General features: G+C 39.8%; 1 pseudogene; it reads left to right on the forward strand.

Annotated features, from left to right (window-relative positions):
* Positions 1-3,610: 3,610 nt before the first annotated feature.
* Positions 3,611-16,946, forward strand: part of LOC102876896 — a 165,462-nt pseudogene continuing 152,126 nt past the window's right edge.

The raw sequence follows: 16,946 nt of genomic DNA on the forward strand, positions 1-16,946 counted from the left end.
CAATAAACATGGGTCTGCATATATCTGCTTGGGTGGTGGTTATGATTTCTTTGGGGTATATTCCCAGTAGTGGAATTGCTGTGTCAAATGGTATTTATATTTGCAACTTTTTGAGAAAACACCATACTGCCTTTCAGAATGGTTGCACCATTTTACACTCCCAACAACAGTGAGTAAGGGTTCCAGTTTCTCCACAACCTCACCAGCATTTGTTGCTTGCTGTTCTGTTAAATTTTGCTATTTTTACTGGATGAGATGGTATCTCATAGTTGTTTTGACTACCAAGTTTTTTAAAAGTACTGAAGAGGGAAAAAAATGTTTAGAGATATGCTATGAAATATGGTCTTTTTTAAAAAAATAACTTTTTATAATGATTTAAAATTTTACCAAGCAAATTTATGTTTTATTCAACCATTCATACACATGAAATAAAAGTTGTTGGTGCCATTTAGTCGATTCTGACTCATAGAGACTCTACTGAAAATTAAAACTGTCCCATAGGGTCCTTATTAAGGACCAGTAGGAAAACAAGCAAGTCTGTCTTAAGAGGGTAAACCAAGTTTGTCCGTGGAGGTTAGGATTTTAAAGCTGTGTCTCATTGGCCACATGGCCAGTAGGGACCAGTCCTTGGAGAAGGACAGCATGCTTGGAAATGTGGAGGGACAGCAAAGGAGAGGAAGACCCTGGATGAATTGGATTGATACAGTGACTGGGGTAATGGGAGTAGTTGTGTTGGAGTCAGTGAGACTGGATCAGGATAGATCCGAGTTCAGAACTGTTGTACATAGGGTTGCAATGAGCCACAGATGACTTGATGCCACCTAACAACAACAGTGTGTTCTAGTCTGTAATGTTTATGGAAGCAGATCTTCATAGCCTAACCTTTAGTTATCAGCTGACTGCTTAGTTGTTGGTGGCAGCAAAGATCCTTGATGATAAGATTAGTTGTTGTTATGTGTTGTCAAGTCACCTATGACTCATAGTGATCCTATGTACAATAGTTCTGAAGCCTGTCCTGTCCTGAGCCAGTGAGACTGGCTCTCTAACACACCTACCCCCCCTTACCCTATTTACCGTATTAGTCCATCTCATCCAGGGTCTTCCTCTCCTCTGCTGTCCCTCCACCCTTCCGAACATGACGTCTTTCTCCAAGGATCAGTCCCATCTGACCATGTGCCCAAAATATGTGAGATGGAGCTTCAAAACCCTATCATCCAAGAAGAAACTTGGTTTTACCCTCTCCTAGACAGATCTGTTTGTTTTCTTGGTGGCCTATGGTATGTTCAAGACTCTCCTCCAGCACCATAACTCAAAGGCGTCAATTCTTCTTGTGTCCTCCTTAGTCATTATCCAGCTCTCTGGTAACAGTAAGGGATGGTGAAAAGAAGTTGAATTATGAGTTTATTTTGAAGGTAGAAGCTTCTACAGGATTTTCTGACAAGCTTGATGTAAGATGTGAATGAGAGAAAGGAGTTATCAGTACCATTGTCTTGGCTATATAGTTCATCCATAACAGAGATGCCACAGGTGAATAACTTTATCCTAGGTCTGAATTCAGGGTGCTGGATCAAGGGAATGGTCTTCTCTGTCAGGAGGAAGGGCCTTGTCTCCTTTGGAATCTGTTGACCCATGTTCCTCAGTGATCTCCCTATGACTTGGCTTCCCCTGTGTCATAGAGCTTCACTTCACTCTGACTCTTCTTTGTGGTCCTGAGGTTCTCCCCTCAATGCTGACTTTTTTTCTGTTTTGTGAGATAAAAGATGTTATAGGCCACACTCTATGTGACATATCGTATCTTATCCTGATCTCCTTCAGACTCATTGTCAGATCACATTTCAGATCATATTGCAGGGAAGGATTACATCATTACATAGCTGCCTCTAATCCTGCCTTGTTGACTTGTAGGTTAGGATTTACAGCACATTATCTAATTGCATTACACTGAGACTTAAGACTCAGTCAAGTTGATCACATATTTGGGAGACAGGATTCAATCCATGATAAGCCTGTAGAACTTAAAGAATGGACTTGTCATTGAATGAGAGGTGGAAGACTGTAGAATGGTTTGGGGTTTGTTTTTGGTTTTGTTTTGTTTTGTTTTATTGTGTGTGTGTGTGTACCATCAAATCGGATTTGACTAGTACAGGAGGAGATTGCCCCTCCTTCTCCAGCAGAGGATCTGGTGGACTTGAACTATGTACCTCTGGGATTGCAGTGCAGCTTCTTGCCACTAGGCTACCAGAGATCCCCTTGGTTTGTTTTAAGAGGACACAAGGTGGGGGTGGGGGGAATGAGGACACAAGGGATCCCATAAAAAATCCTAGACAGAATGGGAAAACAAAATTCAAAACTAAGGGGGAAAAGATCAGCTTTGCTGGTCAGTCAGAAACTGGTAGAACCTTGAAGACTATGTCTCTTGGTCACCCCTAAAATCCTGCAGCTAGATTCACCCCCTGGCTTACTTTTCAGGCAAAATATAGACAGGCCTACATCAGGGAAGAAGATACTTCTTAGAATCACTGGCCACACAAAATTAAAAGGGCCACATTTTCATACAGAAGAAAGCTCAGAAGAAAGGAAAGGATAGGAAAGGAAAAGGAATTGAAACAGGATACACAGGGAAGAGGTGAGAAGAGTGCCATTACATTATGGGGATATTAATAGATATTGCAACATCTGACTACATGATTCAGGCCATAGTCTTCACAATTATTTGCTATCAGATAGCTGGACAATGACGAAAAATGACAGAAGAATTAATGCCTTTGAATTGTGGTGCTGGAGAAGATTCTTGAATGGACTGCCAAGAAAACAAATAGGTCTGCCTTGGAGAGGGTATGCCAAGTTTCTCCTTGGAGGCAAGGATTTTGAAGGTCTGTCTCATATACTTTGGGCACATGTCCAGGAGGGACCAGTCCTTGGAGAAGGACATCATGCTTGGAAGGATGGAGGGACATCGTGGGTGAGGAAGACCCTGGGTGAAATGGATTGACACAGTAACTGAGTGTGTTGGAGTAGGTCAGATTGGCTCAGGATAGAACAAGGTTCAGAGCTGTTGTACATAGCATCGCTATGAGTCATAAGTGACTCAGTGGCACATAACAACAACAGTGGATGTCACAAAACAAAATAGGTATGAATTGTTGAATGGAAAACTAATCTGCTCTACGGATAGTCATTCAATTTGCAATAAAAGTTTGTTGTTTTTTAATCCTGGCCTGGACATAAAAAATTTGTGATGTATGTTTGAAATATGGAGAGGTCAAGCACATTATCATATTTTGGGGTCTGGACTTGGGAGGCCCAGCCTGAGCTAGGGATATCCATTTCCAAGCCATCAGAGTGGAGATTGATCTCAATGCAGGAGACTGAGTGTGTAGAAAGAGGAGTTCACAAAGGGGATGCTGGACACTGGGATGTTTTGGCATTTGGGAAGGAACAAGAGTTAGTAAAAGATTCAAAAAGAATATAATGGGGATTAGTCCAGTATTAGTACCATGTTCTGGAAGTCCTGGAGAAGATAGCTTTTCAGGGACAAGTGATTCTTTATAATGTGTTAACCTCTTTGTAACATCTTTGTGTCTTCTCCATCTCTTCTTCATTGAGAAAAATGACAGTGTTCAGAAATTTAAAACTTCTGCTCTGGAAGAATTTTATCTTAAAGGTGGGTACAGATAACTGTGGGAACATGTGATCCGTGGGAGGGAGGCAGAAGCCCTGGTGGCGCAGTGTTTAAGTAGTGGGCTGCTAACAAAGAGCTTGGCAGTTTGAATCCACTAGCCCTTCCCCTCGGTGAAAATGTGGCAACCTGTTCTGGAAAGATTCACAGGCCTGGAAACTCTACACTGCAGTTCTACTCTGTCCTATAGGGCTGCCCTATAGTTGGAATTGGATCTATAGCTGGGAGTTTTATAAATTTGAAAAAGGAGATTTGGTAGCACAATGAGCTTGGCCACTCACCAAAAGGTTCACAGTTCAAACGTGCCTCCTGATCTCAGTGAGAAAGACATGCGAGTCTGTTTCCATAAAAACCACATCCTTGGAAACCTAGCAACATCACATTGGTTTCCAGTAACAGATAGTAATTAAATACTTGTTGCAGGAAACTTGATGACACATATTTACAGAAACACTAGGAATTTGAAAAATGAATTGTAAATTGGCTCTTTTTTGAAAGCAAGCTGTTGTCAACCACAGTTATTAAAGATCACATGATTGGTACTGATGTCTCTCTACTGACGTTACAATAGGAGCTATACTGGTTCTGTGATTAAGGCTTCCGGCTGCTAACCGAAAGGTCAGCACTGAGACCAGTTTTACTCGGTCCCAAATAACGCTAGGAGTCAAAATTGACTCAGTTGCAATGAAGATGTTGCTTTGTTGGGGGGCTTTTTTATTGGATGTTGTAGAAAAGCTGAGAGGAAATTTTTTTAGCTAATTCTCTTTACTTCCCTCCGCCTATTTTTGTGCATTATTTAAAGAGGTTAGAAAAAGGAAGCATTCTTATTGGAAGAATCCTTACAATCTCAACCGTGCTTTAAGCCCATTGTTCCAGATAATTTGCCAGCCCATCTCACTGACGTTTTTAATTATTCTGTGTAGTTACCAAGCTTGATGTCTTTCTGCAAGAACTAATTCCTTCCGATAACATACTCAAGTATGTGAATTGAAGTCTCACCATCTTTTCCCCTTCAAGGACCATCTTGACTGTATTTCATCCAAGACAGTTTTGTTTGTTCTTTTAAGGTGTTGTTGAGTGCCATCCAGTTGAATACTGTTCATGATGACTCTATGAACACCAGATCTGAACTTTTCCATATTCTGTGCCATCCACATCATCTCTGATCTGGTCCCTACTAACAACATGTGCAGAGAGGCCATGGCATATTCGGTATTCTCCACCAGCTCCACAATTCAAAGGCATCTATTCTTCTTTAGTCTTTTTACTCATCATCCAACTTGCACATGTATATAAGGCAATTAATAACACCATGTCTTGGGTGAGGATGGCCAAGAATCAGACATGGTTTTCTTCTGTTGTACTTAGCGTTATTGCATGTCATGATGGTCTTGAGAACACCTAACAACAACAGAATTAGAAGAATTTTCACTACATAGAAATTTATATTTGTATTCTCTTTCATATTAACATATAGTCCTTTGTTTTTCATTCTAGAAGCAGAAGCCACTGATTACACTTCTTGAAATCTTGATGCCATTGCTCTTCTCAACAATTATAATGTATTTTCGTTTCAATAGTTTACCAAGGAAAAGACCTACTTCTAACTACTCCTCACTTGATAATCAGTTTGCTGCCTGAATATTTTCACTATTACCCTCAAAAGAGTAGATTTCAGCTTGACTATGTCCCTTCCAGAAGGAAAGCTTGGAAGAATATTACCGAAATTGTGGGGGAAAGCTTTGATGTGCCTTTTGATGGTTAGACATGAGATGGGACAAGGATGAGGATGACATTTTTATGAAGGATCATTTAAAGTTTTCCCCCTAAGAGTTCTTATGAGAACTCTAATGCTTGAATCTGGGTGTTCACATTCTAAAAAGCCATTAGACATGGCAGTTGAGGGTGGATGAGATAGTCCATGTAAAGTTTGAACCTTTCCAAAGACACAAAGGAGCTATGTATATTTCATTTTCAATACTAATTTAAATGTTAAATGTTAAGTATTTAATTTTTAATTTACTATAGTCAAACCAGGAATCCACTGTTTTGAAAGTTATCATATGCTTATGATAGTACTCAAACCTACTATTCTGGTTCAATTATTTTATAAATATGATTTTATAAAATTAAAGGAGGCCCTTAAAGCACTATGGTTAAGCACTCAACAGCTGACTAAAAAGTTAGTGGTTCAAACCCATCAACCATATCCTAGGAGAAAGCTGTGGAGGTCCCATAAAAATTTACAGTCTTAGAAATAGTGTGGGGCACCACTCCTCCGATCTGTAGGGATTCTATAAGTCAGATTAGATTTGAAATTAATGGGGTTTTGAAATTTAAAAATGAAAGGGATCCTTTCTAAGGAGTGATGGATAGTTAAGACAGAAGAGGAAATGAATAGTCATGTGGAGAGCAGCAAATGGCAAGGCCCAAAGGCAGAAAATACTTTAGGTGTTTGAAGATCTGAAAGTTGTCAAGTGAGATTGAAGTGCAGTGTGCTGAGAGAGTAGCTTGAGATGAGGTTTGAAGTGTCAGTGGGAGCCATGCAGTTGAGAGCTTTGTTGTTTTTTGTGGTTTGTTTTTTTTTTAAAGAATCATGTTGCCAGTAGGCTGATTCTGACTTATAGCAATGCTACAGGACATGGTAAAACTGTTCAGAGTTCCCTTGGCTGTAGATCTTGATGAAACACCAGCCTTTGGGGCAGCAGCTGAGCACTTAAATGTTGTGACATGACACCTGAGATCCTTTAAGAGCCTTGTAGGACTTCTTAAGGTGTATGGGCTTCTTCAAAAGGATGTCATTTGAAGAGGCTTTAAGATGAAAAGTTATATGATGAAGTTTGTTTTGAAAGATATTTCTTTGACTGTTCTGGGAAGATATTATTAGATAGAAAAAAGAGTTGAGAAAGAAAGAAGGTGCTACCAAGAAATGAACAGGCCTTTATTAAGTAGTCTGAGAGGGATGCCAGGCAACCAGTCAAAGAGAGGATCAGAGTGCCATGTAGGACCACAAAGACAGTTTCTTTTTATAGCCGTTGTTAGATTTAGAGGGAGTGGCAGTTTGCTCCAGAATTTGGAGGCAGGGGTTCTGTCAATGTGTAATCAGGCCCAAGGCCTTATCAAAATCTGATAATCTAGTCACCTTGTCAGGACACAAACATTATTAGGCTTTCTCAAGGAATGGTTAGACCTAGGGGTAAGTCCTGGGAAAATGGACATTCTTCTTCCATTCCAGACATTAAAGGAGATTGGCTAGAGTTGTTTCTAGCTATTTTTTGCTGGACAGGAGCAATGCTGAGGAGCTGGAGTTGGTTCTGAATGGGGAGTATTGTTTTGCCGTGTACCTGAGTGGTCACTCAGGAGACGGCCATGGAGTGTTCTACTAAAAATTTCTGAATGAGATTTATAAACAGGAAGCAAGGGTTTAAAAAAGGAGGACAACTAGAAAAGGAGTTAGGATGGGGAGTAACCAGTTACTTAGTTGTCACTCAGTCCCTGATTCTCTATTTAGGGCATTAGCTTTGTCTTTTAATTGCTTTATTCCTTCTCTAACTACTCCTAATTTATTGGTATAGAAACACCAATCACCTCCTAGATACAGGCAGAGACAACCTTTTCCCATAGTTAATAGATTAAAAAAGTCCTCTTCTATTTTAGAATACAACTGCCACTAGGGAGTCAGTCTGGTCTTGGATTGCCATAAGCTGAGCTACAATATTGTCTAGTGACTCTTGGAGAGCTTTTGAAAGATGATGTGAAATTTTCCTAGGGAGATGCGTAGGCTTGCCGTGTCAGTGGCCACTCCTGTTATTTCCAAGGCTGAACACCAAAGGGAGGAGTCCTGTAACATAACATTTGTGTTTAAGGTGCAAGGTTAGGAGTGTACGTATTAATTTGGAGTTGGTTGTGATTGAAACTGCAGGAAGAAAAAAAAAAAAGAAACTGCAGGAAGCTATTTCCACAGACAAAGAAGAGTTCATTCACTATTTCCAGGTTTCCCCAGGAGTCAACTCTGAAGAGGAGCTAAACCCATTCTGTATTGACTTCCCATTTGTATGTCCTGGAAAACGTAGCTAAGTAACTTTTAGTTGGGTGATATAGAAAGAGATGGAGAGATGGGTCAGTTTGTAACAGAAAGCAGTGCTAGCTTTTATGTTGTAGAGAATTATATTAAGTAATAGAAGGGAAAGATGTGGGCTTCTTTCTGAGTAGAAGGCAGAGTGAGTCTGAATTAGGTTTGATGATGTTAGGCGGGGTAAGAGTTTAGCAAATGGGATAGGTTGGACAGGTCCTGTTTCCTGGTGGTTGCGGAGTATGAGTTGACTGGAGGGGGGAGGGATTTGCACAAGAACTATTGCAGAGGAGTTTGATTTTAGGGAAATTCCTCAAGGGGGAAAAGCATCTTGGACAGGCATAGGTGGTGGGGCGATAATTACTAATTACATAATACATAATTACTAATACCTTGCAGGTGCTTAAAATAATTATTATTCTTATGGGCTAGTTTTGTTGGGCCAAATATTGGGATTTTTAAAGGTCTTTCTTTAAGAACGGAGAAAGTTTCTTACTTATAGTCTAATAGCATTTGTTGCACTTTTTAAAGTTTATAACATGTTTTAAAAGATAACTTGCTTCTTGGTGAGTTCAAAGAACAGGTGTTGATAAAGGTTTGTTATACATGATTTCACATGCTGACAATTTGGATATTTGTTGAAGAACTGCTCTAATATACAATAGGGTAATTAGTAATTGGGTAATTTTGTTGGACTGAGTTTGTTGGAACAGCTTAGCTAGAGTCCTTTTCAGTTTGAGTCATTTTCTTAGCTAAAGACTAAAATATTTTACGATATATCTCTCCAACAAAATTCACTTTCTCTTACACTTTTACAACTTTAACAACTATCACAACTTTTCTTAATTTTAAAATTCTGACGAAGTCAGACCTACTACTGTAAAACAAAACTACTCTCTTCCTTCTGAAATAACTTAGTACCATTTTTATTATCTTTCTGCTTACCTCTAGATACTGACTGGTTCTTACAGTTTTTGGGTCAGTCTGTGCTAAAGCAAACAAAGGCTGAGAGCGAGAGTGGAGAGGTATAGTAAATAATGTATCATTCATGTGTAGTCTTTGGGGGAACTTAGCTTATTAAAATGTATGAATTGGGTTTTACTGGTTGTAGAGGAAGTATACTTCTATTGATAGGTCTTAAGTCTTGGACTAATCTTTGTTTACAAGTTGGCTTTTAGATGGAAGTGTTATAAGGATATTTTTAAAAATATTCTTACATTTTAAAATTACTTAATGATGGGTATCTTTAATGATGGCTTTGTATACTTTTAGGAAAAAGATGATACTGCCTTTTTTAGGCTATCTTTCACTTGGTTTTATTGCTATTTTTACTAATGATATTCTTGTAGCTATTGAAGGTTAGTTATTAGCTTAAAAATTTGGCTATATTCTTTTTAAACGTGGCGGTTTACTGGTATTGAGTTACTACTCTTTAATATTATTTGAAGCATTGGAGTGAGAAGAACTTTAGCATTTACTTTTGCTAACAAGTTTCTTTTCAATAAAAGTATAGGGGTTTTAGATGTAATTTAAAATTGATGGAAAAAGAATATTCTGTATACCAGTGTTCACAATGGTAAGTTGGCGGGGGGAAAGAGGGTTGCTAAAAAATTGTAAGATTAAATAACTCATACTAGTCTTGATAAGAAAGTGAATTATTTTACTAGCGACATTATATGCATACATCTAGACATATAGTGGTGCTTTGTTGGTCACTCATAGAGGTTCTGAGGGAGCCAGGGCCCCAACAATCTGATTGTTCTTCTACCACCAAGACCCTCTTAGGGTATACTGAGCCCAGCTGGGTGTTTATGAGAACTGCCCCTTTACTTATTTGCATCACTTTTTTGACATTTAATGGCCTACATGATCAGGCTTTTTACACTGAAAGTAAGAGTTTTGGAATTGGGGTTTGGTGGGATGAAAATGCCTGGAGTTTTAATTATTCTGCTACAATAGTTTCAGTTTGATTGGCTCCACAGTCAACACTCTCTGTCAGCCAGGAAATCAAAAGACGAATTGCGTTGAGAAAATTTGCTGTTGGGAACCTCTCCAGAGTACCGAAGAGCAATGGTATCAGTCTGGAGACTAAGGTGCACTTGATCCAGCCTTTGGTCTTTGCAATTACTTGATATGCATCAGAAAGCTGGACAATGTCTAAGGATGACAGAAGACCCTGGATGAGATGGATTGACTCAATTACTGTAGTAAATTTTAATGAACATTTACAGAGATTTTGAATTTCCATTCATTCATTGTTGCACTAGAAACTTGGCTTTTAGTTTACCCTTCTTTTCCTCCTCTAAGTCCCTATTGTTTTGCTTTGGTTTTTTGTTGTTGTGTACTGTCGAGTTGGATCTGAATGGCACAAGAGGAGGTGGAGATTGCCCCTCCTTCTGCAGTAGAGCATCGGGTGGATTTGAACTGTGCACCTTCAGGATTGCAGTGCATCTTCTTACCACTAGGCCACCAGAGCTTCCTAGCCTATTGTTGAACACTGAAATACTAGCAGTTAAAAGTTTGAGACACTGGGGGATTAAAGCCTTTTTCTGAAGTGTTTTGTTTTGTTTTTTAATATCAGGTCAGGGGTAGAGTGATGAAATGGAAATTTATTACTATTTTTTCTTCATGAGACATAGGGTCTAAGTGATTTTTTTTTGGCATAATATCTGTTAGTATATTCTTCTGTCAGAGACCTCTCCAGAGTAATGAAAACAAATGATATCAAGCCTCGACACTTAAGGTGCAACTAATCCAGGCCACAGTCTTCGCAATTACTTGCTATGCATCAGAGAGCTGGATAATGACTTAAGGACAAAGGAAGAAGAATTGCTGCCTTTGAGCTGTGGTGCTGGAGAAGAGTTGAACATACTGTGGACCGACCACCAAGAAAACAAATAGGTCTCTCTTGGAGAGAGTGAAACCAAGTTCAGTTTTACATACTTTGGGCACATGGCCAGGAGAGACCCATCCTGGGAGAAGGACATCATGCTTGGAAGGATGGAGGGACAGAGCAGGAGAGGATGACCCTGGATGAGATGGATTGATACAGTAATTGGGACAATGGGGAATTGGTGTGTTGGAATCAGAGTGGCTCAGGACAGGGCAGGCTTCAGAGCTGTACATAGGGTTGCTGTGAGTCGCCGGCAAGTCAATGGTGCATAACAACATTCTTAAAAGTTTCAGGGTTGTTTTTTTTTTAAATTGAGTGGAGTAGTTTACTGGTTCTACATGAATATCTTTTAATTTTTTTCTGAGACAAGTTTGCATGTAATCTCTAGCAGCTGTTTTTTAACTCTACTTCCTTTTAATTGGTAGTTTTAGGGTAGATCTGTCTCAGGAATTGTTTAACCTTTATCTGGCAGATGTGAGTTAATGGCATGTTTAGTATTATTAGCATTACTAGTTTAGTGTCTAGCATTACTGATAATTTTGTGCCTCTTATCAGAAGAACAGCAGGAAGACCGCAAAACTGTGAAATATTTCTGTTAAATTAAAAATAGTAGTAATATGAAATTCTTCTGTAAATCTCTAAGGATCTTGAGAAAAACTTTCTAGTTTGTTTTTATAACTGCTAAAATTTTTTATAGTAAAGAGAACATGAACTGTCATGGTATTTTTAACTAGGTATTTTTATAACTAGGCTTTTTTTTACTGGGATCATTAGAGTCTATGAGCTTCAAATTACTGTTATATTAAACTTAAAGAGGAGAAAAAAGATAAATTTGAAAAATTTTCCAGCTCTGCATCCTGGCTGAAAGTCTAGAGTATATGTTTTAAATTTTTTTTTTAAGAAAAAGGGAAACAAAACAGACTTCTTTGATTTGTTTCTATAAAAGCAAAAACCCTATATACACTTGTAGGTTTATCTTTGAATTTTTTTCCTGGTCTCCTTTGCTAATTGGTGCCTGCAGTGGCTGCTACTTGAAGGAGGGGAGGGAGTTTGCAAAGGGAGTATTTTGTTTTGTTTTTTAACTGGTGATCTGCTTGTTTGTGGAAAATTGAGGTGAAATAGAAGAGAGCAGTTCATATTAGTCACTGAAATCATGCTAACTCAGCTTCAAACAATTAGCTATTAACAGAAAACCACTAAAAACTATGGACAGACATCTTTACTATTATGCAACTGATCTGAATCAGGTAACAAGTTCTAACAAATCTGATTTTACTTCACATTAACTAGTAATACTAACAAAATGAAAATTATTTACAATTTTATTATATACTTTTTGCAGGAAATTTGAAAGAGTACAAAAAAGAAACAGGTAACACAAATTTCTTAGGCAGCAAAGAGAGGAGATCAAGTCTTTAAGTGATCTCCTACTGGGAGGAAACTGCAGGTTTTCAGTACAAAGACTGAATACAAAACAGAAGAAATGGTATTTTTTTTATTTGCTGTTTTATGATTTAAGACTTTCCTGACTTTACTATGTCTTAGAATTTACCTTCAAAAGATTAAAATGGCCTTGGTAAGAAAGGGAAGGAAGGGTGTTTGCCACTGGATAGATTTATACATGGTGTGGGCCTGGTTGGCTGACTTTTGAGAGAGTGTAATGTGCTACAAGGGAATTGGGGGGTTTGGTGGGAGGGGAGGGGCAGACCAATGTGTTGGGGAGGATGGTATGGAGGTGTCTTCTGCCAGGTCGGGATCAGAAAAGGAGGGGTTTGATGTTTTATCTGCGAGTTAGTGTTGGAAAAGAAAGAAGGTGATGTTTTAGTTGCAGGGGATTTCTTCTTAAGATTCTCTTTTAACTGGGTGATTAGTCATGAGGAGCTGAACAAAAGCCAAAGAGTAAAGAAAGTTTGGGAATAGGAAACCTCTGCCATTTCCATGTCTATGTCCTGAAGGATGAATGGATTGAACATGCTGAATTTAGGTTGCAAATTTGAGTATACAAGCAGACAAGCTTTTATGCTTTAAATTAAGAATAAATGCTGAAGGTGTGTGAGTTTTAGAGGAGGCGAACAAAGGACTGTCCTCCAGGTCCGGCTTTCATATTGAGGTATTTGAGATCTTGGGCGTTGAGAATCTGGCAGTGCTGATCCTTCTGCCAGCTGAGAAAGTGTCCTCTCGCCAATGTCAGAAAAGGGTCCCTGGGACCTGAGAGGAAGGAACAGGAAATGATCAGTCTCTGAGCACCTCAGGGAGTGACTTTGGGCTCTTACCTCAATTGGAGGTGATTGAGAATTGAGGCTGGTGTTGGGTTGTTGTTGTTGTTGTTAAGTGCCATTGAGTTGCATACAACTCATAACGACCCTATAAATGAAAGACTGGAACACTTGTATAACTTTTATCATTTCATAGGATTTCCGGAGGCAAGCTATTTCAGAAGTAGATGCCTCTCCTGTTTTCCAGGTGTTGGGTATTGTATGATTCAAATGACAAATGGCCTTCAACCTTTGGGACTAGAAGGAAAGACAGGATTAGAGAAAGATAAGACAGGAAAGGAGAAGTTTGGCCTATTTTGGAGTGTACAAGCTATACCAAAAAAGGAGTTTGGGCACGCTCCTGCTCTGTTCACATAGTAATAAGGCTACAAAGAGCTTCTCCCTCATAGAGGCCAGCTAAGCTCTGGGGCCTGACCTGTTGCTGTTGAGCTTCTGGGGTTGATCTTCGTGTGAACCAGTTCTGGAGAAGTAGAGAGGAGGATTCGGCTTTATGACTGATTGTTCTTCCCAGTCCAGGAACCAGATGTTAGAAAAAAGAGAAGCTGGTCCCAAGAAACAAGCAGACCTTTATCACGTCATCTGAGAGGGACGTCAGGTGACTGTTAATAGAGAGGATCAGAGGGGCAGACAAAGTTTCTTTTCATAGGGGCCATTAGAGATATTTAGAGGGGGGTGGTGGTTTGCTAGGGAATTTGGGGGCAGGGGTTCTGTCAATGTATGATCAGGCCCAGGACCTTACCAGGATCTATTCACCTATCTAGTCACCTTGTCAGGACATAGACATTGTCAAGTTTTCTCAAGGAATGGAGAAACTGACATTCCTCCAGATGTGATTAGAAGGAGGGAGTGTTTTTAAAAATTCAGAAAGAAATGATGGTGGCTTGAACTAGAGATAGAGCAAGGTGAAGGTACTGTGATAGCATAGAGCTCACAGAAGTTTTGGAGGGTCAAAGGATTAGTCAGAAGTCCTCCTTCTCCAGCATTGGTTTCTCATTTTCTCTAGATATTCACAATTTCTTTGTAGCCTGACAAATAAACTTTTCAAGCATGCTTCAGTCACCTCCATTTTAAAGAAATTTCCTTTTCTGTCTTCCCTTTAAGATCGTACCTCAGGCATTCTCCTTCCTGATATAAATAAATAATAAAGTAGAAATAAACTTAAATGCTTAATATGTTAATACTTTCCACTAATTTCTAAGCCTGTTATGATCTGTATCCTGTCCAAAGCATCGCACTGACAGTATATCCAGTGCTTTCTTTTAGTCATAGTCTGTTTGCTCTCATCATAAAAGGGATTAATTTATCTTCTCCTTTGAATTCTATTTTTACCTTTTTCCTTTGCCATTTCAATCTTCTAAATGCAAGGGGAAGCCATAGAAGATGACTTTTTTGTTGCTGTTCTCTGAATAACCCCTGCTGCCCTTTTCCTCCTTCTCTCCGTATTACATAAACCATTTGTTGTTGTTTTGTTGTTTATGTGCCATCGAGTCGTTTGCGACTCATAGCGACCCTATGTACAACAGCCCTAAACCCTGCTCTATCCTGTGCCAATCGCATTGCCTCTGACACACCCATCCCGATTACCCCAGTCACTGAATCAATCCACCTCATAAAGGGTCTTCCCCTCCTGCACCGTCCCTCCACTCTACCCAGCATGATGTCCCTCTCCAAAGACCTGTCTCTCCTTACAACATGTCCAAAGTATGTCAGACGAAGCCCCAGAATCCTTGCCTCCAAGGAGTAGCCTGGTTTAACCCTCTCTAGGATGGATCTGTTTGTTTTCTTGGCAGTCCATGGAACATTCAATACTCTTCTCTAGCACCACAGCTCAAAGGCGTCAATTCTCCTTCTATCCTCCCTAGTCATTGTCCAGCTCTCTGATGCATAACAAGTGATTGCAAAAACCATGGCTTGTATCAGGCGCACCTTAGTCTCCAAAGAGACACCGTTGCTCTTCAGTACTTTAGAGAGGTCATTAACAGCAGACTTTCCCATCGCAATAAGTTTTTTTATTTCCTGGCTGCTTGGTGCCAAGAGTGTTGACTGTGGAACCGAGCAAACTGAAGCTGTGAACAATCTCAATCTCTTTACCATCCATCCTGATGCTACCAATTGGTCTAGTGGTGAGAATCGTGGTCTTCTTGACATTGAGCCTCAGTCCATACTGAAGGCTACAGTCCTTGACCCTCCGCAGTAAGTGCATGAGGTCCTCCTCAGTTTCAATGAGCAGGGTTGTGTCATCTGCATAACACAGATTGTTGATAGATCATCCACCAATCTTAACGCCACACTTCTCCTCATAGAGCCCAGCCTCTTGGATAATCTGCTCTGCATACAGGTTGAAAAGGTATGGAGATAGGACACATCCCTGGCGTACACCCTTCCCAATTTTGAACCATGCAGTGTTGCCCTGCTCTATTCTGACAACTGTCTCTTGGTCCAAGTATAGGTTTCGCATTAGCACAATTAAATGTTCTGGGATTCCCATTCTTCTCAGAGTCAGCCACAGTTTGTTATGATCCATGCAGTCAAATGCCTTTGCACAATCAGTGAAACACAAATAGACATTCTTCGGGTATTCTCTGCTTTCAGCTAAGATCCATCTAACATGAGCTACAGTATCCCTAGTGCCCCGACCCCTTCTAAACCCAACCTGGACTTCTGGCAGTTCTCTGCTGATGTACTGCTCCAGTCGTTTTTGGATAATCTTCAGTAGAATCTTGCTTGCATGTGAAATCAATGATATTGTTCTGTAGTTTCCACCCTTAGTTGGGTCACCCTTCGTTGGGATGGGAACAAATATAGATCTCTTCCAGTCCTAAACTCCTAAACATAAACCATTACCATGTTTAATTGAAATAAATTAATAAACTTCCCACCTCAGAGATATCATATCCCAGAAAATGGTTTATTAATGGTTGGGATCTATTTTTCTGAAATTAAAACAAAACAAAAAACAGCCTAATTTATGATAAAAATGCATGTATGCTTTTGCATAAAAGTTTTCAAGTAATATAAAAAGATAGGAAATTTCCTTCTTCACTATATCCCTCAAGCTAATCATTGAGCTAGATCCTTGCCATTGAGTTGGTTCCAACTCATAGGGCCCCTGTAGGATGGAATAGAGCTGCCCCATATGGTTTCCAAAGCTCTATATCTTTCTGAAAGTAGGCTGCCTCATCATTCTCCTGTAGAGTGACTGGCTGGTTCCAACCAGTCCTCTTGGTTAGTATCTGAGTGCTTAAACCATAACACCATGAGGTCTCAGACCTTTTACCCTGTAACAAACCGTGCTAGATATCTATTTGGTTTTCTCTACCTCAGCATCTGTTCACCCTTATGATGCATGCATCCTATTCCTCCTCCCCACTTTTTTTTTCTTTCTTTTGTTCTGGTGCAGGAGTGCAGGAGACCATGTCTGATCTTAAAGGAACTGATTTTTACATTGCCTATGATTGTTCACAGCTTCAGTTTGCTCGGCTCCACAGTCCACACTCTTGGCACTAGTAACCAGGAAATGAAAAAACGTATTGCGATGGGAAAGTCTGCTGTTAGGGACCTCTCTAAAGTACTCAAGAGAAGCGGTGTTTCTCTGGAGACTAAGGTGCGCCTGATACAAGCCATGGTTTTTGCAAGCAGAGAATACCAGAAGAATGTCTATCTGTGTTTCATTGATTATGCAAAGACATTTGACTGCATGGATCATAACAAACTGTGGCTGACTCTGAGAAGAATGGGAATCCCAGAACAATTAATCATGCTAGTGTGAAACCTATACTTGTACCAAGAGGCAGTTGTCAGAATAGAGCAGGGCAACACTGCATGGTTCAAAATTGGGAAAGGTGTACGCCAGCGATGTGTCCTATCTCCATACCTTTTCAACCTGTATGCAGAGCAGATTATCTGAGAGGCTGGGCTCTATGAGGAGAAGCGTGGCGTTAAGATTGGTGGACGATCTATCAACAATCTGTGTTATGCATATGACACAACCCTGCTTGCTGAAACTGAGGAGGACCTCATGCACTT

Source organism: Elephantulus edwardii, unplaced genomic scaffold (assembly GCF_000299155.1).
Source record: "Elephantulus edwardii isolate Elephantulus edwardi_28Jun2011 unplaced genomic scaffold, EleEdw1.0 scaffold00132, whole genome shotgun sequence".
NCBI classification, from domain to species: domain Eukaryota; kingdom Metazoa; phylum Chordata; class Mammalia; order Macroscelidea; family Macroscelididae; genus Elephantulus; species Elephantulus edwardii.